Source organism: Sus scrofa, chromosome 11 (assembly GCF_054392235.1).
Source record: "Sus scrofa isolate SSC_HxYL_T2T_F1_AM1 chromosome 11, Sscrofa_HxYL_maternal_Yorkshire_Landrace_v2.0, whole genome shotgun sequence".
Classification (NCBI taxonomy): Eukaryota; Metazoa; Chordata; class Mammalia; order Artiodactyla; family Suidae; genus Sus; species Sus scrofa.
Window position 1 is genome coordinate 21,620,082 of NC_139393.1, and position 22,643 is coordinate 21,642,724.

General features: G+C 45.9%; 1 protein-coding gene across 7 annotated transcripts in view; it reads left to right on the forward strand.

Moving 5' to 3' along the window:
- The first annotated feature begins 914 nt into the window (after positions 1 to 914).
- Positions 915 to 22,643, forward strand: part of LCP1 (lymphocyte cytosolic protein 1) — a 59,729-nt gene continuing 38,000 nt past the window's right edge. For all 7 annotated transcript variants that reach the window (XR_014819469.1, XR_014819465.1, XR_014819466.1 and 4 more), the window contains exon 1: positions 915 to 970. The gene's annotated coding sequence lies outside the window, so the exon portion shown is untranslated. The remainder of the gene's footprint in view (positions 971 to 22,643) is intronic.

Below are 22,643 nucleotides of genomic sequence, written 5' to 3' on the forward strand. Positions count from 1 at the left end.
CTCGGGATGCTGCACAGCTTTGCAACCTGTTCGGCTCGAGCACTTTCATTTGAAGATGAGAATGAGCCCTCAGGATAAGCATTCCTTCAGGGTTTGGGCCTAGAGTCAAGCTGTTTTAATTCTCTTGCAAATGTTATGAAATATGCATTAAAAAAAATACACCTGGTCTGTAAGAAGGAATCGAGCTGCCCTTGAGGTCGAGCAGCTGCCCTCGTGCTCCCCTGGTGCGCTTTATAGGAAACGCCTAAATAATTGAAATCTTGAATTGGGTTAAGGAGTTCCCTAGGACAGAGGTGTTCTATAAATAAAAGAATGAGTAAATAATATGGGGACCTTCCTTTTTGGGCCCTTCCTCTTAAAGAGATCGGTTTGTTTTGTTTGCACCAATAAGATCATTGTTCGGGGACTCTGAAGGGGGGGGTTTGGTTTCGAGGGGGCGGGGCTTCCCAAGGAGATGGCGTTTAGCTTGTTGCAGGGGTGCACCCCCTCTCTCCTAGGCTCTTTCCTTAAAAGTGAATCATTTGTTCGTCCTCGCTGTCAGTAGCTAGGCACCGGGACATTGCATGGGCAACTAGGGGCAGAGCTAGAAGGGCAGGTAGCAAGGCTGACCTTGGCCTTGTTATCTGAAATCAGACAGGTTTCAGTAGCCCAGCGCCTGCCTGCGAGACAGCTAGAGGAGCAAGAAAGAGAAGGAGAGAGAGAAATGCTTATAAAGAGGAAGTGGGAAGAGGCTTCTGAATTTCAGTGTGACCTGTCAGGTGATTTTTGTGGGGGAGGGGACATAAAAAAAAAAGTTAACTAAAATGTCCTTATAAAGACAAAATCTATTTCTTTCCTGGCTGATGATTTGTCATTCTAGTCACTTCCTGCCTTGTGACCACACACCCGGGGTTGACAGAGTTGTTCTGCAGATCAGAAAGAAGGGGTTCTGGGCACACGCCAGTACCGCTGAGGACAGTTTGGCTACCAGGTAAAGTTTCTTTATGTCTTTTTGTCATGTCTAAGTGCTTATGGTGTTTTTGCTAGTTGGGCGGTGCTGGCTCTGAGGATCGTGGATCTTGCCTCCAGGGGACTGGAGATCTGAGCACCTGTCCCCTGGCCCTGCCACCACTGAATTACCCAGCAAAGCTGCAGCCACCTCGTGCGCCGGTCCAGAGCGGGACCTCTCCCTTTTGCCTTCTGGGGTGGTTGCTCCAATTCCCCGCAGTTATCACCCCTCCAAAAACAATGATTTTTTTTTTTTTTCCCTTTTTAAACCAAGTCTTGTTCTGATTTATTTCTATGGCTTTATTTCAGGGAGGCTATTTACTGTGATTTTTATCTACTTTCAAATGTTCTCAGGAAAGTGGATATCGATCATTTAGATAGTGCTGCTCCTTGGCCTAATGGGGATAGTTTAATTTTAGCTCCTGTGGCTCCGGTGTTCTTAAAAAAACGCCTTTACTGTACGTTAGTGGATACAGTAACATCTTGAGTCTTGCGTTACTGAGGGCGATACTGGTTTTTGGCGCCAACGGTTTTTAATGGGTGCGCTTAATAACCACATGGAATCAGAGGCTGCCTCTTTCCCATTTGTTCTCTCAAAATAAAAGCCACTTGGGCTACTTAATTGTACTGTTTTGTAGAATTGTCTGAACTCTCTGTTAACCTTATGAGCCGCCCAATGACCGTTCAGTTATGGAAGAAAGGCTTCTGTCTGCAAGAGAAAGTCTCAGAAAGCTGACATGGGAGGACATGTAGTTCAGAAACTTTGTTGAAATACAGACTTTGCATCTTGTAACGTCAGCGTTGTCATCCTTCAGCCATTGTTAAGGACCCTGGCAGGTGAGAAACACTGGAAAAGGCTTCCTTTGTCAGCAAACACATCCCAACCCGGGTTTTCTTCATCAAGTAGAGCAACGGGTTTTCTGAAATTACTTCCTCAGGACACCTTAAAAAAATGATCATTACATACATAAAGGTGGTTTATCCACACCCTCCTCCATTTTGAATCTCCATAAACGTGTCCTGATTGGTTTCTATTAAATAAAATAGTGTAGAGAGCATCGGCATAGGCAAATGGGAATGGGCTTCACTGCTTACCTCTAAATGTGAATTCCTGAAGTTGAAAATGTGGTCATGGATCTTGCGGCGTCTCACCTGAATAGTTGTAAACGAGCAAAAATGTGGAATGGGGGAGGAGGACTTGACCCCCCCAAAGAGAACAAGATTAAAAATAGGCCGTGTCTTATTTTAAGTAAAGCTATGAATGAGAATGAAATGAATTAGGATGCAAAGATCTGTCTGTATTTTCCTTACATTGGGAGGAAAGAGAAGGGAATGTGCCACAGTTAATTCAAAATAGAAAAAAGTCTCTTCATTCAAATCAAGTTGAGATCGTTAAAGCTGATATGTTAAAAATTATCCATTCCTCTTCATTCTCGTTCACTCCCAGAAACACCAGGGAGGAATCTTCTTCTGGGTCTTTGTGCCCTTTGAACAAACACTGCTGAGGTGGGGCATTTCTTCAGCCATCCCAGGGCTGCTCTCTTTTGTCACAGTTTACATTGTGTCTCCTTCATAAACTCTGCCTGGAAACAATCGGTAACAATTGGGAAACAATATCTGACTCCTAAGGCCATTTCTGAGTCGTTTGCTGAACGCTTTGGGGAGTGGGAGGCCAGCAAGCAACTTTCTCGTTCAGATGTATCTATTTAAATTAGGGAGGACAGAATAAGTAGTAATAACATCTGATATTTATAAGTACTTATGAATAAAGCCACTCGATGCAGATGTATCTATTTCAATCAGAGAGGATGTATCTATTTAAATCAGAGAGGGCAGAAGAAGTAGTAAAAACGCCTGATGTTTATAAGTACTTATGAATAAAGCACTCTTTATGCATGCGTTCATTGAATCCCCCGACTACCTTTAGAGATGAACAGTGGGATTAGACCCTGGGCAGAAGCGGCCCAAGGCCACTGGGCTGTTGGAGGGGGCGAGGGCAGGAGGGAGCCAGGCTTTCAGGCTCCATTCTGCCTCTCTTTCACGCTAGAATACTTTTCCTAGATATTGATAATTACAGGCTTTTCGTTCTGAAGCTGACTAAAGAGATTCATGATTAGGAGAGAGAGAGAGAAGAAAAAATTGCAGTAAAGTCCCCAAACTTTTTTTGTGTGTGTGTGTGTCTTTTTGGGGCCAAGCGCCCAGCATATGGAGGTTCCCAGGCCTAGGGGTCGAATCAGAGCCACAGCTCATGGCAACGCCGGATCTTTAACCCACTGAGCAAGGCCAGGGATCGAACCTGTGTCCTCATGGATAATAGTCAGATTCATTAACCGCTGAGCCATGAAGGGAACTCCAGAAACATTTTAATTTTCTTCAACAAGAGCTATCATTGTAGGTTTCTTAGAATAACAAATGAAGTCGTTTCTTTTAACTAATGCGTAATTTTACTCAAGAGCTGTGTGCCTTCTCAAACTTGCCTCAACCACTTCCCCAGCCTTATTTCTTGTCACTTCCTTCTTCTCTGGCCGACACCCCACCATCCTCTCACCCCCCCCCCCCCCCACATTCTGGGTGCACAAGACCACAAGCCACCAGAAAGTTCCACGTTCTTTCACTTCTCCGACGGTTTTTCCAAGAGCTTTCTTCTTTATTTGTAAACCATCTGGTCATTTTTTAAGGCTCACTGCAAGAAACGTGTCCTTTTGAGGGTTTTTCCTACTGGTCCCTGCCCCAACCGTCCTTGTTTCCACTGTTTCTTCTGTGTGTGTTTGCTTAATGCTTTGATTTTAGAGTAAGTAGAGCAGTCATTGTATTGTCTTCATTTCAAGTCCTTATTTGCTGGCAGCCTGAGCTCCTCTGTCTCTCCTGGTACCTAGTAGGTGCTTATAATATTTACTAATTTGTTTTTCTCAGCTCCTTGGATATGAATGGAACTCTTAAGCATTCCACTTGTTAATATTTACTGAGTTCCCCCAGTGATTGCTATGAAAGAAGATACAATAGTAATACAGTATTTTGTATTCTAACATGTTGCCTTTTTTTTGCCAAAGCACCTTTCTTCATTTTAGCCTCAAAGCACTAAATGGAGGGAGTTTCTGTCATGGCTCAGTGGTTAACGAATCCGACTAGGAGCCATGAGGACAAGGGTTCGATCCCTGGCCCCACTCAGTGGGTTAAGGATCCAGCACTGCCGTGAGCTGTGGTGTAGGTTGCAGACGCGGCTCGGATTCCACGTTGCTGTGGCTGTGGTGTAGGCTGGCGGCTACAGCTCTGATTCGACCCCTAGCCTGGGAACCTCCATATTCCGCAGGTGCGGCCCTAGAAAAGACAAAAAGACAAAAAAAAAAAAAAAAAAAAAAAGCACTATATAGAGATTGACTTTAAGAAATTTAAGAAATTGTCCAATGACCAGAGCCAACAGGCAAAATCCATCTCATTATTTTAGTCTACATCTTCCACTGAGCCCAGACTTAGCTACCCTGACCCAAACTGTGCACCTGATAATGGGCTTCTTTGATGACCAAGAGCACAGAAACCGTATCATTAACTTTTACTTATTCACTTTGCATTATTCCCAGAAAGTTTTCAATTCTTTTTCTTGCCTAAGGAGCAAAGGCCCCTCTCTGCACACACCAGAGAGGCAGCAAGTGAGTTTTTAAATCAGGTTAGGCAAAATGAAACTAAGAAATTTTCTTGTAAGATTGTGTTTATGAAGAGTTAAAAATTTATAAAGTCAGATGATAAAGGCGTTGGACTTTACGACTAGTAGCAGACTTTATAGCCAAGTGACACTCTTTTAGATTCATTTAACTGTCTTCTTGGGACTTTTTTGGGGTCTGCTGGTTTCCCAGCTTACAGATACCATCAAATGAAATGATGCTATTCCATCCGCATATTGAACCCTGCAGAGATAGAAATTAGAATCAGAGCCCACCAAAATATAAAAGGAATCAGGGCGAGGTGATTCCAAGACTTTCAAGTCTCCCTCTTTGCCAGATGGCAACGAAATTCTTCAATCAAAAGCAGTCCTGTTTCCCCTTGTTTTCATTTTGAGGTTCTCAGATGTTACCACCTGATCAGAAGCATCTCCCTGCAGGGGCTGTGGCCACTGGGCTCCCCAGATGGCATTTCCCCATTGCTTTCCCCAGTCCCTTCCTGACTCAACTTCCTTATGCTTGTTGACTGTTCCTGCTGTTTTGGTTTGTCAATTTTAGTCATTACATCAGTCTTCCCAGTAATTTCATAATTGCTCCCTCTTGTAAGCTACTGCAAGCAGCAGAGGGGGAACAAAGCATTTCAATTTATCACGCTGATAATAATAGCTAAGACTGTACTACTTTTTTTTTTTCTTTTTTCTTTTTTAGGGCTACACCTGCGGCATATGGAAGTTCCCAGGCTAGGGGTTGAATCAGAGCCGCAACTGCCGGTCTACACCACAGCCACAGCAATGCCAGATCCGAGCCCCTTCTGCAACCTACACCACAGCTCACAGCAACGCTGGATCCCTAAGCCACAGAGGGAGGCCAGGGATCAAACCCACATCCTCATGGATACTTGTTGGGCTTATTACTGCTGAGCCACAATGGGAACTTCCTGTACTATTCATTTTGAACTGTTTTTCTAAGTGTTTTGACCTATTAATGCATTTAGTCATCACAACAATTCTGTGAGGTAGCTTCTGGTGATATCTTCATATTTGAAGGCACGTTAACCCATTCAAATATTTTATTACTTTAATTTTCTTTTTTCTATGAAAATCCTTTTCTTTGTCTTTCTTTCTTGGGCCACACCTGTGCCGTATGGAAGTTCCCTGGCTAGGGATCGCATCTGAGCTGCAGCTGCAGCAATGCTGGATCTTTCACCCACTGTGCCACAGCCGGAACTCCTAATTTTCTGCAATGGACTCAATTTTGTATTAGCTGCCCAATCCCAGGAGAAAGCTCCTGGAATAAACAGATAGCAAACCACAGTGCTTCTTTGTACCTAAAACCTGGAGCAGAGCTCAAATAATCCCAATTTATCCCAGATAAATGCATCTGTACCCCAATAGCTTTTATTAAAGACTCTTCATCACCAGTCAGCCTCATCATCACCAGTTACTCACCCGGCCCTTCTTTGCACTTGACTCTTTGGGTTTCACCCCCTTTTAGGCCTGTGCTTGGGTCTCAAAACACAATCTCGATCCTCCAAAGCTTTGGAAAGTTCTCAGTCAGAGAAGGTCAGAACACTTTAGTCAGGGGGCATTCCCAGTTTCTGTCTGCTGTGATTGATACAAATACCTTTCACGGTTTCGTATTTATACCCTGGCACCCATATCTATAACTACATAGTAGTGGCCAAATAGAGGTGACCTAAAAACTGTGAAAGCAGGAAAAAGATTGTTTGAATTGTGAGTTACAGTAGAGGTAAAACGTGACCCACTTCACTGAGTTAAAATAACTTGTGCTCAACCTCAGAGCCACGCCTGCCTCAGCTCCGCTTTAAGTTCTAAGGAGGCTTGTTTCTCAAATATGGCCAGTTGTTTTTTCTGGCGGAAGGAAAAAGCTAGATGGTAAATTGAGGAACTTGCAAAGAAAGCCACAGTTTTGTGGTTGCAGCATTGATTCTTGTTTTAGTCCCGCGCCAGGTCCAGGGACAGATGGACACGCCCTGATGCTGTCTCTTTGTGTGTCTCCCTCTCCCTCCCGCCACCTCGTGCTCTCCTCCCCACCCTGCCAAGGGTGCATGTGCGCATGCGTGTGTACACACACACACACACACACACACACACACACACACACACATATCTCTTGATGCCTAAAATGGAAAAGAGACTCCGTTCTTCACAGGCAAAAAAAGCCAAGATGCCAGATTCAGAAGGCAAATTATTCCTGCATAGGAATTGCCATCTCCCAGATAATTTGTTTTCCTTTTTTCCTCTGGTTGCACTTTCAAGAGGGAAGTGAACGAATGATGGCATAGTTACTTCCTAATTAAATGATAGCCTGCATTTTGATCCCTCAGTCTCATAGTGGTCACCAATATTTATCCAAACGTATGAAGTAAAGAGGCGCACAGATGCACTTGTATAAAATTTGCATCCTCTTGCTTCCATCACCGTTCCGCAGGCCGAATTTGGAATTAGACTTGCATCTTCATTAGCTTCAGGTGTAGCATTTTAAAAACTGTAGATCCTTTGTACTTCCTTGCCATCATCATCAGCTCACAGCACCTTCACCAGGAGGGACGGATTAAGAAAGAAGAGTGGAATTTAGGTGTTCTGTTGTGGCTCAGCTCTAATGAACCTGACTGGGATCCATGAGGATGCAGTTTTGATCCCTGGTTGGATCAGTGGCTTAAGGATCTGGCGTTGCCATGAGCTGTGGTATAGTCACAGACGAGGCTCAGATCCCGCGTTGCTGTGGCTGTGTGTGGGCCGGTGGCTGCAGCTCCAGTTTGACCCCTAGCCTGAGAACCTCCATGGGCCGTGGGTGTGGCCCTGAAAAGACAAAAAAAAGGGTGGGATATCCAGTCCTTATGGAGAAAGCTACATAATAGATGCCAAGAGAAAGTAGGGAAAAAATGGGCAACATGTATGCAGTTTTGCATCATCAAGCCCCCTTTTCTGCGTCTCAAGGATGTGAACGAACCTTCCTTCCATTTCCAGTGCTTTATAACATTGAAAAAAAATTCCCTTTGGAAAGGTGCAATATCCTGGGCACCTTTAAGGACCTTTTTCAGATTTTTCCTTTCCCTCTTTTCCTTTTTTGTCTTTCAAGTTGAGATTTTTCCATCACAATATTCCCGATTCTCCGTTGCTTTCCTGTGACCACAAAGGAGGACAGTCGGGACCCTTTACCTGTCTGGGGATTGCATATAATGTGTTTAAGTAGAATGCAGTAAATAGCGCCTATAACATCAGCTTTTTAGAGCTGGCGAGTCTTGGTGGCTGCAGTTTCTGTGCATGAGATAAACACATGTGGTATAAAGACGGGAGAACAAATTGGGAGGCAAATTTGGTTCCTTCTCGAGCCTTTTGCTAAATGTGGAGCCTGCGCAAGTCTCTTAGGCCTCCTGAAGCTCAGTTTCCTCATCTACCAAGTAGGGGAAAGTGCTGTCTACTCCCTGGGGCTGCTCTTGGGTCCATTTCCCCTCCCGCTTCCCATTTATCCTCAGTCTGTGTGTGTCTTTCACTCGGCTCCACTCACCATCTCACCATCGCTGCTGACTTACTGAGCCCTCGCTCTTCGCTAAGCGTCGTGCTGACATATATTCGCTTTTATATTTCTGCACAAAAGCTGTGTGAGGTTGAGGTCATCACCTTCTTATAACAGATGACCAAACTGAGGTTCCGGGACACCAAGTCCAAGGTCACAGAGCCCATCAGAGCTGAGATTCACACTTTACTTCTTCTCCATTTTAGTCTCCACAGTTTCTTAAAGATGCAGACTGTGCCTGTTGAAATTGCATTGTATTTTTAACATGCTCCACTAGCTCCTTTCCAATAAGTCTAAATATGCCTTTCAGTGATTGGATATTGAGTGATTATCCATAATTTTCCAATAGGCAGAGATCCCACCTCTACTTTCGTTGGGTCTGCTGGTATACCAAACATATGTGAAAAACAAATACATGCTTGAGGATTTCATGATACAGAGTCCTTAAAATGAGATTTATGAAGGGATTAGGCTATTTCATTATTTAAAATTTTGCAAAAGAAAGGTTATAGCATATCCTGTTATTCAATTGGTGTTCATAAATATTTGTCCACCACACTGTGGCTGCCACCAAAATATAGTCCATCAAAGTGATACAAATTTCTGCCTCAATTTATCTGTAACTGTACATTTTGTTTTTTGTGAGCATTCGTGTCGTTAGAAATTCTGAAAGAACCACCCCAAGAACCCAGAGGAAATGAGGTCACATTATTGAGAATGAAAAGAAGTTTCTCTTGTCATTGCTAGTCTACAGATACCCTCTGTATGTTGCCTAAGTGTTTTTTCAGCTCAAGGTACCATAGAGAAAATGCCTGGAGAATTAGGGCATGGATGGCAGAGTAGAGAAGCCACTAACAGAATTGGTCCCCCAGCTCTGGCATGTGTGCCTCAGAGTGAGCAGATGTAGCCCAATGGTCTTTGTCAGAGGTCCCCCAAGATCTCTTCTCTTTTCATGACTCACAGTGGATGCGGTCAGGTTTTTTCTCAACATTGCTGTACATCTTCCCACTCTGGCCACACTTCCTCAACTGTTAGAAGGTACTTTCCACAATAAGTATTTCAGGCAAGGCTAAGCCCGGAGCCCCTTCACCGCCCAACATGAGACCAGCCAATACCAGTGCTGGTGGCTTCTGTAGTTGGTGTCATCTCCCAATTCCGCAGGACCTTTTGAAACTGACTTCAAAGACTCTGAGGAGAAAAGTGGTAGAGGAGCCAGAACAAGCCAAGCTAAGACCATCTGAAGATAAAGCAACGGTGTGAAAACTAGGCCTACACCCACCCACACATGTATCATGCATCTAATTAAGTGTGAATTTTAGGCGGTGACTCTATATTTCATACAATTTAGAGTGGAAATTGGGTTTGTTCCCCAAGGTAATTTTGTAAAAGTTCTCATTCTTTTTTATTTTCTTCTGTCTTCCTTCCCTCTCTCCCTCACCCCTTTCTTCCTTCCTTCCTTCCCTTCTTTCCTTCCTCCCTTCCTTCTCTCCCTCCTTCCTTCACCAAGCACTGCTGTATACAATTTAGACACTTTATCTAATTTCATTCTAACACAGTGCTATGGAGTGAGCCCTGTGTCTGCATCGATAATAATCCTGTTTTACATATGAAGAAACCAAGGCTCAGACACTTAAGTAACATGGACTCAAGCACACAGCAAGAAGCCATTGCATCAGAAAACCCAGCATCCTTCCACTGTCTCTTGTGGCTTCCCAGTTCATCCTTTTTTATGTATTTAGCGAGCTTAATTTCATAAGGGAAAAGCAGATCGTTAGCATTGCGATGCAGTCTGTGGACGCTGCAATGCCTTCACACCCACTTGGACCGGGAGAAAAGTGGGTCGTGTTCTGACACAGGTGAAGCTACAACCAAGCCCGTGCTGTTCCTGAAACACGAAGAAACGCCTCCCTTTAGTCTCCTCTCCAGCCACCTGTCAGAGACGGAAAGTACATTTCACGGACGGAGCATCTCCAGGGGTTTTGTGGGGTTTTTTAATCTTCAAAAAAGCCTTGACTGTGAATTGATTTGTGTGTTTCCCATACCTTGGTTAGACCAAACGAAGATTCCGGAGGCTGGACTTCTCTTTTCTGATGAGTCACTCTGAGACTCTGGGGAACAACCTCACTTTTCTGAGCCCCGTTTTCCCATTTTCGAACGTGTCCGGTCCCCTCCTCACGCAGCAGGGCCATTCTGTCGGACGGTGGCGTCCGGAGGAAGCTGGGTCCGTACAGAGCAACCCGGGCGGCTTCTTCGCAGAACCGTGTCGTTGTTCGCGAAGGCTGAGGGCAGTGAACGCCGTGAGCATCTCGGCTGAAGAAAGCGAGGGGCAAGGTCTGGAAGCAGGAGCTCGAGAGGAAAGGAACCACGTGACTCTCCCGGAGCTCCCCCCCCCGCCCCCCCCCCCCCCCCGGCCCGGCCAGTCCTGCCAAACCCCCAGCATCTTCTCGGTGGGCTTCTGCTCCCTTTGCAGGGTGCCCTTCATGTTGTCTCTTTGGCAAACTCCTCTTGGTTCTTTAAGATCTAACTCGGGGGTCAGTATTCCTTCTTGGGGGGAAGCTTTCCCCTCGCCCCTCAGGCAGAGTGAAGGAAGCGTCCGTGCTCCTGTGTGAATGAGGGAAAAGTCTGATCTTAAAGTCTCCTCCTCGTCTGTGGATGTCCAGGTCACATGTCCCTTCTTCCAGGATGCCACGCTCGGCTTCCCAGAGGAAAGCCATTTTCATGCTTCCCTTGGCTTTAAAAAGTCCCCCTGTATCACAGTGGCTGGTGTCTCGCTCCTTTGCTAAACAGGCCAGGCCCATATCTTACCTTTGCAGCACCAGCATCTAACCCACAACCTGGAATATAGTAGGGTACCCGGCAGGTGTTTATTGAAAGAAGAACTATACAGGAGTTTCCGTTGTGGGTCAGCAGTTAATGACTAGTATCCATGAGGACGTGGATTCGATCCCTGGCCTCACTCAATGGGTTGGGGATCTGGCATTACCGTGAGCTGTGGTGAAGGTCTCAGACGTGGCTCAGATCCTGAGTTGCAGTGGCTGTGGCACAGGCCGGCAGCTACAGCTCGGCTTCCACCTGTAGCCTGGGAACTTCCATATGTTGCAGGTGCAGCCCTAAAAAGACCAAAATAAATAATTAATTAAAAGAGAACTACACAAGTAAATATATGAATCCGCTTAGTGGCAGATACTTAGAATTGCCAGAGGATGAATGTGATGGGTGAATTACATTCAGGTGAACTCTTAACCAAACCCATTCCTGATTATTTCCTGTCTCTTCCTGGTACCTTGAGTTTGTGCATCTGGGCTGCTTCTACCCTCCTTTCCACCCCTCTCTGTCTTCACACCGCAGCAGGACTCAGCCCCCGGTCAGACACCGTGTACTTAGGCAGAGACCTGAGCGTGAGTGAGAGCTAGCAGGGTTTACAGAAACTGCTAGAAGCCCAGCCCAGGCCCGGCTACCTCACACAGAGCCCTCTGGTGGCTGGCAGGGCGGGTTCACAGACTGCCCAGGGACACTCGCCTCTCGTCATGAGACTCCTTCTCAACTCTTCAAAGTTGTTTTTCTCGCAAGGTGATTTCATATAAACTTGATGCATCCCCCTGCCTTGTTCTGATGTTTGTAACTTTCAGTGGGAGGGAGACGATAAGGATGTGCAAGAATACTATTGTCAAACAAGAATATTATTGTCCCTGGACCCCATCCCAATATAAATAACAAGGATATTATCGTTGGAGTTCCCATCATGGCGCAGTGGAAATGAATCCGACCAGGAACCATGAGGTTGTGGGTTCAATCCTTGGCCTCACTCAGTAGGTTAAGGATCCCGCATTGCCATGAGCTGTGGTCACAGATGAGGCTCGGCTCCTGCGTTGCTGTGGCTCTGGCTCGACCCCTAGCCTGGGAACCTCCATATGCCCCGGGTACGGCCCTAAAAGACAAAAAAAAAAAAAAAGATTATTTTTAAACTCCTCAAAGAAGGTGACGGTAGCCTTCTAAATCCCTGTATGCCATTCGTTTATGGCTTGGTTTGTTCGTGGCGGCACCTGTTCCCTGGGTACCTCCTGTGTGCCAGCCACGAGGCAGGGCTTGAGATGGCTTTTGGTTTGTGAGCTCATCATCTGTCAGAAGAAATGGTGGCAGACGCGGGGGCTGAGGTGCTGAGGTCTGAACCAGAGCCCAGAGGAGGAAGGACTCACGGAGCCCCACCCAACAGCCAGAACGGAGTGTCTGACGCCTTGCTGGTGTCAGCCATCCTGTTCATATTCATCTGTGACCTTGGCATTTTGTCTTTAGGGCATTGTGCCTCGGGGTGTGCTGTCTTCATGTGGTTCGCTTTGGGGCTGCCAAGGTCCTTCGTGCAAAGTCAGGAATGAATGTGCCCATGGACACACTGACCTTCACCCTGACTGGTCATCGGAACCCTGAAGGTGCCAGGAGGGTGCGTAGCTAGGATTTGGCACATGCTGTTTGTAGCCCAGATCAGGGTGCTGCCTTCTCAGTACTTGGATTAAGTTCTCCTTCACGTGCAGGAAACGTACATGAAATTATTTTGACAAGATACTTGAAATCATGGGGGAGTTATACTTTATTATGGGTTTGCAGGTCTAACTTAAAGAACAGCATTCTCTCCCAGGATTGAAAGCTTACTATAAAGCAAAGAGGAGAAACAAGGAAGCCTGGACCCCAGTCCCAATGAGCTCTGTGTGACACTGGGCACATCCTTTAGCTTGGGTGTCGTTTCACTCGTCTATGACAGGAGAGTGGCCAGATAGAAAATCTGGTTCCTTTACCTCTGCATTCTGTGACTCTGTGATTCTTATGTTAGGATTTAAGGAACTTGGCATGGACCCAGGTGATAGCAGAGAAAACTATTAAAGATTTGGAGGAAAACAAAGCCCCCCCCCCCCCGCCCCAGAACAGGTTAAAAGTGTTTTTATTTTATTTTATTTTATTTTATTTTATTTTATTTTATTTTATTTGCTTTTTAGGGCCACACCTGCTGCATATGGAAGTTCCCAGGCTAGGGGCTGAATTGGAGCTACAGCTGCCAGCCTGCACCACAGCCCCAGCAACACCAGATCCCCGACCCACTGAACAAGGCTAGGGATCAAACCCACATCCTCATGGATACTAGTCGGGTTAGTTACTGCTGTGCCACAACAGGAACTCCCTAAAGGATTTTTTTAAGGCCCCTTGGCAATCACCAAGGCATATGACAGAGTTTTTATGAACTGAGCAGCTTCTGAGAATAGCTTCTTCCCTCTGAGAATAACCCCAGAGAGGCAGCTTTAGTCGTATCAGAAAAGATTTAGGTTACAGGGTAGGGATAGGAGACACCAGAGAGGATGTCGAGTTTCCTTATTTGGATATTTTTGAGAAAATAGTAGGTGGCTCTCTTTCTGGGACAGTCTGTGAGCCGTCTTGCTTACAAACTAGGAGGGAACTGGATCACGGGGACTTGTACGCAGAGACGTCCCAGAAAGCAGATCCCAGGTGCCATTCTGGAAATTTGCATGCTCCGGGCTGAGCAGCTGGGCAGTGGGCATCTGCCTTGGTCAGTGAGCAGAATGCATGAGGACAGAGCTTTACCTGCTACTGAGGTAAGAGCAGGAGCCGCAGCCGGGGCTGGGCGATGCTGATCCACTTCAGAGAAGGTGCCTCCCTGGAAGACACCTCAGGGCCCGATGGTCTGGCCCCGGTTCTAGGCTCGCTTGCAGCCCACTGGTCCTGGTTCTAACTCGCGTGCACACACTCGGTCAGCTAGCGAACAGCCTCTTGGAACTCGTAACATGGAAGGGACTCTGTCTCTCAATTTACAGATGAGGAAACTGAGCCTCAGAGAGGCCAAACAGAGCCTGATGTTGCTCAGCAGGTACCAGCCTGGGGTTCCCAAGCTCCCTCTCCTGCTCCCCGCCAGGTATTTTGCTCTGGTTTCCTGGGAGACACCCACGTGTATCAAGGATCTGATTGCCTGTGTTGCAGGAGCTGGTTGCTATTTTTATTGTCGATAAGCTTCTGTGCTAATTTCTTACTCTTATCTTTCTCCCCCCACCCCAGCAGCCCTCTGTTTAGCCTTTTCACTTCTTCATTTTTGATCTTCAGAACTCTTTTCTCTGTCTTCACCATTTGGCAGTAAGTGAGCTGCCGTCTCTGTGTTGCGTTTGATACTGGACCTGTAACTGCAGCATCACGAAGCTCCAGTCCTTGTGGGTCTCGACCTTGTAGCCCAGCCACCAGGGCCGTGCTTTGCACGCACACTCCTAGGTGGAGAGAATGAGTGAATGAGTGAATAGCTGATGCTGAGGTAATGGTGTCATAGTGGATAATCAACCAGCCCATAACAGTAGTCGGTGTTTCGAAAAGATGTATTTGGGGTCCCCTGCGCTTTCCGTATGGGACAGACAGTTTGGATCTGAAGTCTTTGTGGTTGAATGTGCAGCGCAGGGTAGCCGTGGATTTTCTAGACGTGACGCCCAGAGTGTCGTGGTCTGCAGCCCAGGGAAGGAGAGAGAGGCCAAGGCTCCGAGGGCATCCCCAGACCTATCCTGGAGGGTCCCCTTTGCTTGCAAGATGTTTGCTCTGGGTCCCATCCTTCATGGAGTTGGGCCACTTGGTAGAAACCAGGCATCACGGATGTGCCAGGGGAGGAGGCGGGGAGCTGGGCTCTCCTTCTTTGGGGGACAGAGCTGGGCTCTGCATGCTGCGCTGTTACAGCTTCAGAAGCCCCTCTGACTGCGCGATCAACCTGCAGAGACCCCCAGAGCAATATCCGGTTCATCAGGTTCCGAGTGAGCAGAGTGGCTGGCTTCCGGGAGTGTTTACACCGCCCGGATGGGGAGGAAAGCCTCTGCATGCGGGGGAATAGCCTCCTCCTGCAGCTTCTGACACCCCCCCACCTCCCCCCCCCACTCCCCATCCACCCCTCCTCTACTCCCCGCCACCCCGCCACAGAGAGAATTCTGCCCCCTGCCCCAGCCTTGAGAAACTCAACGGATCTGCAGGGAGAAGAAAGACAATCTCAAAATCTCAGAGATTTTAATTGGGCAAAAGAAATTCGCAAGAGCCCCTGTAAGCAGCCATCTGTATTTGAGGCCATTTGTAATTATTTGCTTTCTTGAAAACAAAGCTATTTTTGAAGTACCTTCTGCGGTGCATCCCTTGTATGAAAGTTTGGAACATCTGTATCCACGGAGAAAGGGTGTCCCAAGCACGCAGAGTAAAGCACTCCTCACCAGCCCCGGTGCCGCATCCCCTTTGTAAACGGAAGGGGACCCGCTTAAGTGAGAGCAAACCTCCTTCCTTATCTGATATAACCTCAGCCTGATGGCTTTTTCAAACATTTAAGGGGATTTTATCTTTCCCTTCCTTCATCATCCGAGTCCAATGCTGAAGACTGCGGTGTCACTGCTGTTCTGAATGACGTGTCGTTTGGCGTGACTTGCCGCTCGGAGAGGTGTTGGCAGGTTGTACGGTTTTCCCCTGGATACCTACTGAACTTACTGAGGCCAAACTGGGAATTTGGGTCCTGAGTTTACCATTTTACTTTACCCACTGGGTCAAGTTGCAAGAAAAGTAGGGCACATTCAAAAGAGTCCCTTGGCAACGTGACGCGGGGTTACAGATACTGCTCTGTCTCTGGTAGTTACGTAACTGGGCATCAATCTATTGAAGCAAAATACCGACCAGCACAGTGTCACCTCTTTTCAGTTATGATTCCAGCCCATGAGCTGTCTCATTCTTCCAGGTCACCTTTTATCAACTTCCTGGCTTCTTTTTGTTACCAGTTATGAAACCCCTCAGAAGAAATTCAGCTTGCATTTTTCACACATGCTTTAGAGATGGCACTTCCTTCTGTAAATTTTGCACCACTGTGTTCGATAGTAAACTCCTGAGAATAGTTCCTGCATGCAGACTTCAGGGAACTTGAATCAGGTACTTTTATTATAAGAAGTCATTCTCAGAAATCCTCTTTCACTACCCATCTGGAAAATACCAGCCTCCTGGGAACAGAGACTCAAAACCCCCTGGCCTAAAGGAACGAACAGGTTTTGCGGCTTTTTGTAGTTTGGGGAGGGGGGGGAGGGATGGTTATTTAATTTTCTTGCAACTTTCAAAATCATCATCTCAAAATGAACAGCAGGTACTTTCTTTGGCCAAATGTCCTGGGATGCTGTAATTATTGATTTAATAAACCTAAGTGCTTAGGGAAGAAAAAGCAGCCAGACGTGACTTAGATACATGATTTGAGATTTGTCTTCTTAGATTCATGAGTTGGGCAGTGATTCAGAAAAGGGGTTTCAGAATTTGCCACTGATTTGCAAAAGACCTTAAGATGGTTCTTGGCAAGACATAGTTAGATGATGCAGACATTTAAAGGGGCCGCATTTACTGCAGGAACAGCAGAGCAAAGCCCGAGAAACTGCTCATTCAGGCCTTGCCAAAGGATGTGCCTTCCTCGGCCACTGCTTCTGTGCCCTCAGCCCACCCACCCCATCACTGCAGTGACCTCTCTAGAGTCAGCTGCCAATATGGTGCCAGTAATTTGCAAACAAACCCTTGTCAGTTACCCTTATGAATCTTGCTAATATTATAGCCTACACCATCAAATATGCATGAATTGATGTGGGTGTATTTTTTTTTCAGGCAAATGTATTAATAGACTATGTAAAGTACCTCATCTTTAATTCTAACCCCAGCAACATCCTTCTTAGAAATGGTCTGATCTGCACATTTTTCCATTAATTACCTCCTCCTCCTGCTTTGTGAAAATGCTGCCATTTGCACATTTGGTTTAATTAGTTCAGGGGTGTCCTCTCTGTTCTGGATCTTAAGGGGCCCTGTTAATGGTCACTCCTTTCCCTGCTCTGCCCTTTCAGCTCTGCATTTCCTAGCCGGGCATTGCTTTGAGAACTCCTCCAGAGACAAAGCTTCGCATCTCTTCGGCCCTTCAGGCTCCTCACTTATAAAACGAGGGAGCTGTGCTAAATTATTTCTTAGGTTCCTCTGTCTCTAAACACTGGGTCGTGTTTCCAGGACTTCCAGCTCCTTCTGCTGCTAAAAGAGATTCTTTTGAGATATCTGTTTCTGTTTGGGCCAACAAACAAATGGGTTCACAGTAATTTAGGCTGGTCACTGCCCCTCTCCTTCGCCTCCGAAACTTCAATTCTCTTTTCCTTCAGCTATTAAATCACCGTAGGGTTTTGGATTTTTTTTAATGTGAAGGCTCACTATTCGGCTTCTCGTGTTTATAGAAATCTCTTAGAAAAATGTGGTTTTCTAAATGTTCAAGGTTGCTTGTCTTGTCCTGCCTGCCATGGTTTAAAAATGGTTTAAAAGTCACATGGGTTTCAAATAACCCTGTTTTCGCTTCCTAGGTCTCTTATTTGAATGGGTCCTGCAGTTTTTATGCGAAAATATTTTCTCTGCTTTTCCACGGTACCATGAGCTCCAGACTTTCACTCTCACCCAACACGGTCATTCTGTCCTCTCGTCCTCAGCCCTGCCCTTGACCCTTCAACTGCCGTCTTATTTTATGCCTTTACGTGTGCTTCTCACCAGTGACTCAGTGCTCTGCCATCTAAAACTCTCACGTCAAAGGAGAGGCCAAGTTGAGATGCAGAGATGTCATTTGTTCGTTCTCTTGACCTTTGACACTGGGTCATGTTTTCAGGGTAACCAGGGGGAGGTAAGCACGCCCCACCCAAAGCAAAGATCCAAGCCGGGCTTGTAGTAGGAATTCATAAATATTTGTAAATGAATGAATGTATCTCATCATCGCATGACCATCCATGAACCAAGAAATCAGATACCTCAAAACAGGAAGGCCCAGGCTTCACCAAAGGCCTTGCTAAATAAAATGCAATGGGGGAGAGCCCTCTCTTGGTGCATCCGTGGACTGGTGGTGGGGGTCTAAGGAGAGCCAAGCCAGATTAGTCACAAGAATTCAGTAAAGGCTACAAGGTTATGTACAATTTCCTGCAACAGAAGATTCGATTTAAATGAAAGCAAAATTCCCTCCGCTAGAACACCTAGATAGGCTCTCCCTATTATAGTTTTTTTTTTTTTTTTTCCCATCTCCCATGGGCTGGACATATTATATCCTTAATGAATAATTGCTGGGTGAATGCATGGGTGGATGAAATGAGTGTCAAACAGAAACGCGAAGGCAACGTGAACAGACAGCAAGGAGAGGAGAAGAGACTTGAATCATAGCTGCCTCTCTACCCTGCTGTGTGATCTGAGAGAGGAAACTTAACTTCTCTGAGCTTCTGGTCCCTGCTCTATAAAGTGGGAACACACATACCTAAGCCATCAGCGTTCACTGAAGGACATTATAAGAAACTCAAAACTTGCGATTCCTGCAGCTCACGAGTGTCCTGGGAGAAGATACACCCTCAGGCCTCAGTTCTGCTGCCCTAAGAAAACCGGGTTGTCTCCTGTAGAGAGTGTGAATTACGTAATTGATGCTATTTCCTTTTTCGAGTTTGGCTTCTAGAGACCTCAGAGCTAGATTTTCAGCCTGCAGTCCCGACCCTCTGTTTGGAGTGTCAGAGCTTTTCCCTGACTTCATCTTATTTCCCCCCCGTTTATTACTCCTTCTCCCTGGTCGCATTATTATATTGGTTTAGTTCTTAGCTTTGGATATATCTTTGTAAGCAAGGTTTGGTTCAGAAAGACAGGAGCTCCTGCTGTGGCACAACGGGATCGGTGGCATCTTGGGAGCACTGGGACTCAGGTTTGATCCCTAGAGTGGTACAGTGGGTTAGGGAAGAGGCGTTGCAGAAGCTGTGGCTTAGGATGTGGCTGTGGCTCCAATTGGATCCCTGGCTCAGGAGCTCCATATGCCACAGGGCAGCCAAAAATGAAAAAAAAGAAAAAAGAGTTCCCATTGTGGAACAGCAGAAATGAATCCAACTAGCAACCATGAGATTTTGGCATCGATCAGTGGGTTAAGGATCCGGCGTTGCTGTGAGCTGTGGTGTAGGTTGCAGACAAGGCTCGGATCCCAAGTTACTGTGGTTCTGGTGTAGGCTGGTGGCTATAGCTCCGATTCGACCCCTAGCCTGGGAATCTCCATATGCCGTGGTGCAGCCCTAGAAAAGAAGACAAAAAAAAAAAGAAAGAAAGAAAGAAAAGAAAGAGAGAGAGAGAGGGAGAAAGGAAAGAAGAAAGAAGGAAGAGATAAGGAAGAAGGGAGAGAGAGACAGAGAGAGAACCAGACAAAAAAAAGAAGACAGGGAAGCGAAGGCAAGAAAGTCGGACAGTACCTGTCTGGGAGGGTTATTGGGATGTGATGAGACTACATTTCCTTACACAGTTAAGCCTCAGCAGTTTCTGTCTTCCATCAGAGAACCCAGTGGACCAGTTACCTTTTTAGATGCAAGGTAAAAATTATCATAAAATTTTATCGATAATAAATATATTTTAAAGGAATTAAAATAATAACAATACATACAATTCCACAGTCTTCCCCTTTGGCTGCATCCGCAGCCTGTGGATGTTCCCAGGCCAGGGATCAAATCTGAGCCACAGCTGCCACCCATGCCAGAGCTGCAGCAGTGCTGGGTCCTTAACTCACTGCACCACAGTGGGAACTCCTAATTCCAAAATTTTTTGTCTTTCTTTTTTTTTTCTTTTTTTTCTTTTTTTGGTAGCTCTGCAACATATGGAGTTCCTGGGCCAGGGATCAGATCCAAGCCCCAGTTGTGACCTACACTGCAGCTATGGCAGCACCGGATCCTTTAACCCACTGTGCTGGGCTGGGATTGGAACCTTCATCCTGGTGCTGCAGAGATGTGGTCAATCCTGTTGTGTCACAGCGGGAACTCCTAATTCCACAGTTTTAAAATCATGTTTCCTGGCGTTCCCACCAGGGTGTAAGGTGACAAGGAGGTGGGATAGTGGAGATGGGGGCGGTATTTGGGTTTTTTCCACCAAAGGCACTCAGAGTTGTTTTTGTTTTTGTTTTGATTGAAATATAGTTGATTTGTAATGTTAGCTTCAGGTGAACAGCAAAATGTTTCAGTTATACATATCCATTATTTTTAAGATTATTTTCCATCATTGATTATTACAAGATAATAAATATAGTTCCCTGGCTATGCAGTTGGTCCTTGTATTTATCTATTTTATGGGCAGTAGTATATATCCATTAATCTCCAATTCTTTTTTTTTTTTTTTTTTTTTTTTTTGGTCTTTTGTCTTTTTGTTGTTGTTGTTGTTGTTATTGTTGCTATTTCTTGGGCCGCTCCCGCGGCATATGGAGGTTCCCAGGCTAGGGGTTGAATCGGAGCTGTAGCCACCGGCCTACGTCAGAGCCACAGCAACGCGGGATCCGAGCCGCGTCTGCAACCTACACCACAGCTCACGGCAACGCCGGATCGTTAACCCACTGAGCAAGGGCAGGGACCGAACCCGCAACCTCATGGTTCCTAGTCGGATTCGTTAACCACTGCGCCACGACGAGAACTCCTAATCTCCAATTCTTAATTTATCCCTCCCTAGAATTGTTATTTTTATTGTTCACTGTAATTTACATGTCAGATTTTTATTCACAGAAGGTTGCTTGGGAAAACAAAAGTTTGAAACCATAGATATATGTATGTGTCAGGACAGTAAACTGGTGGATAATGGATGTGGATTTGCAAAATGGAGCATAATGCATTTTTGGCCTCCAGGTTTCAGTTTAAAATTGTTCCCTTTTTTTATGTGGTTGTTTTTTGTCACTGAGAACAAGTACAGCACTCTAAAATGATGTGAAAATATAGAAAAGGAAATACATTTAGGAGTTCCTGTCGTGGCTCAGCAATTAGTGAACCTGACTAGCATCCATGAGGACCTGGGCTTGATCCCTGGCCTCACTCAGTGGGTTAAGGATCTGGCGTTGCTGTGGCTGTGGTGTAGGATGGTGGCTGTAGCCCTGATTCAGCCCCTAGCCTGGGAACTTCCATATGCCACGGGTGCAGCCCTAAAAAGCAAAAAAAAAAAAAAAAAGAAATACATTTAAAACAACATCCTGTTGCAAATTTTAAATATTTAAAAAATTCAATAACTTCACTAAAATGCCCCAAATATAATTATACATATAAATTCCCTGTCTTCCGCACTCTCCCCACCAGGAAATTCCGGAAACTTTAATCTTTAATGGAATTTAGAGATAAGAATATAATCCATTTTCTGATGCATTCTCTTTCTCCCCACTAGAGGGCAGCAATAATGCACAGGGAAAGGAAAATCACTCCAGCACTAGCATCATTCCTTAATTGGCCAACACTTGCTTTCCTGAGAACATCTAAAAAGTCCCTCAAATTCCCACATATGAATTTTTAGAGTATCAGGTTCTCTTCCTCTTTTTGTAAATATTTAGAGAACTTTATAACTTCCTTTGAAGTTATAAAATTTATCCTTTGGCTTAGCCAAACAGACTCATTTAAAACATTAACATGAAAAAAAAAAAAAAAAAGGAGTTCCTTGGTGGCTCAGTGGGTTAAGGATCTGGTGTTGTCACTGCTGTGGCTCGGGTCACTGTGGCATGAGTTTGATCCCTGGCCCGGGACCTTCTACATGCCAGGGGTGCAGCTGAAATAAATACAATAAAATAGAATAAAGATATCTCAGAGTTCACATCATGGATCAGTAGTTAATGAACCCAACTAGTATCCATGAGGACACAGGTTCGAACCCTGACCTCGCTCAGTGGGTTAAGGATCCGGCGTTGCCCTGAGCTGTGGCGTAGGTCTCAGACAAAGCTTGGATCCTGCCTTGCGGTGGCTGTAGTGTAGGCTGGCAGCTGCAGCTCTGATTTGACCCCTAGCCTGGGACCCTCCATATGCTGCAGGTGCAGCCCTTAAAAAAAATCTCGAAAAAAGACATTTATGTGAAAGTTGTATTTTAATTGCATACTTCTATGCTCCAAACTCCCCTAGAACGTCATGATTTAAAACAACGCCCATTTAATCATCTCTCGATTCTGTCGCTTGCCTGGGCAGTTCTGCTTCCTGTGATGTGGGCTGGGACCCTGTTCATCTGGCAGCTCAAGCGGGCTGGGGTGTCCAGAATGGAGCATGCCGCTGGCAGGCAGCTGACGCTGGCTGTTGACTAGGAGCACAGCGGGGACTCTTAACCAGAGCATCCCCTTCTCATTCTTCACCCGGCGTCTTCATGAGGCTTCGACATCTCACAGCACGGCAGCCGGGTTTCAAGAGGGAACATCCCAAGATGAGCATTCCTCACGGAGGGAACGTTCCAAAAGGCAGTTTCCAGCCCCGGACAGGGCTTCTCCATCCTTCTACATGGGTAGTGAAGTCACAGCATCAGCCCAGACTCCAGGAGAGGGAAATAAGCTCCATCTCCTGTCTGGATCAGGGCGAGGAGAGAAACCTGGTGAAGCCATCTCCAGAGACACCCCGTGGAGGGTTAAGAAAAGGGCTCTTTCATTCATTGTGGAAAGGAAGTTACGCG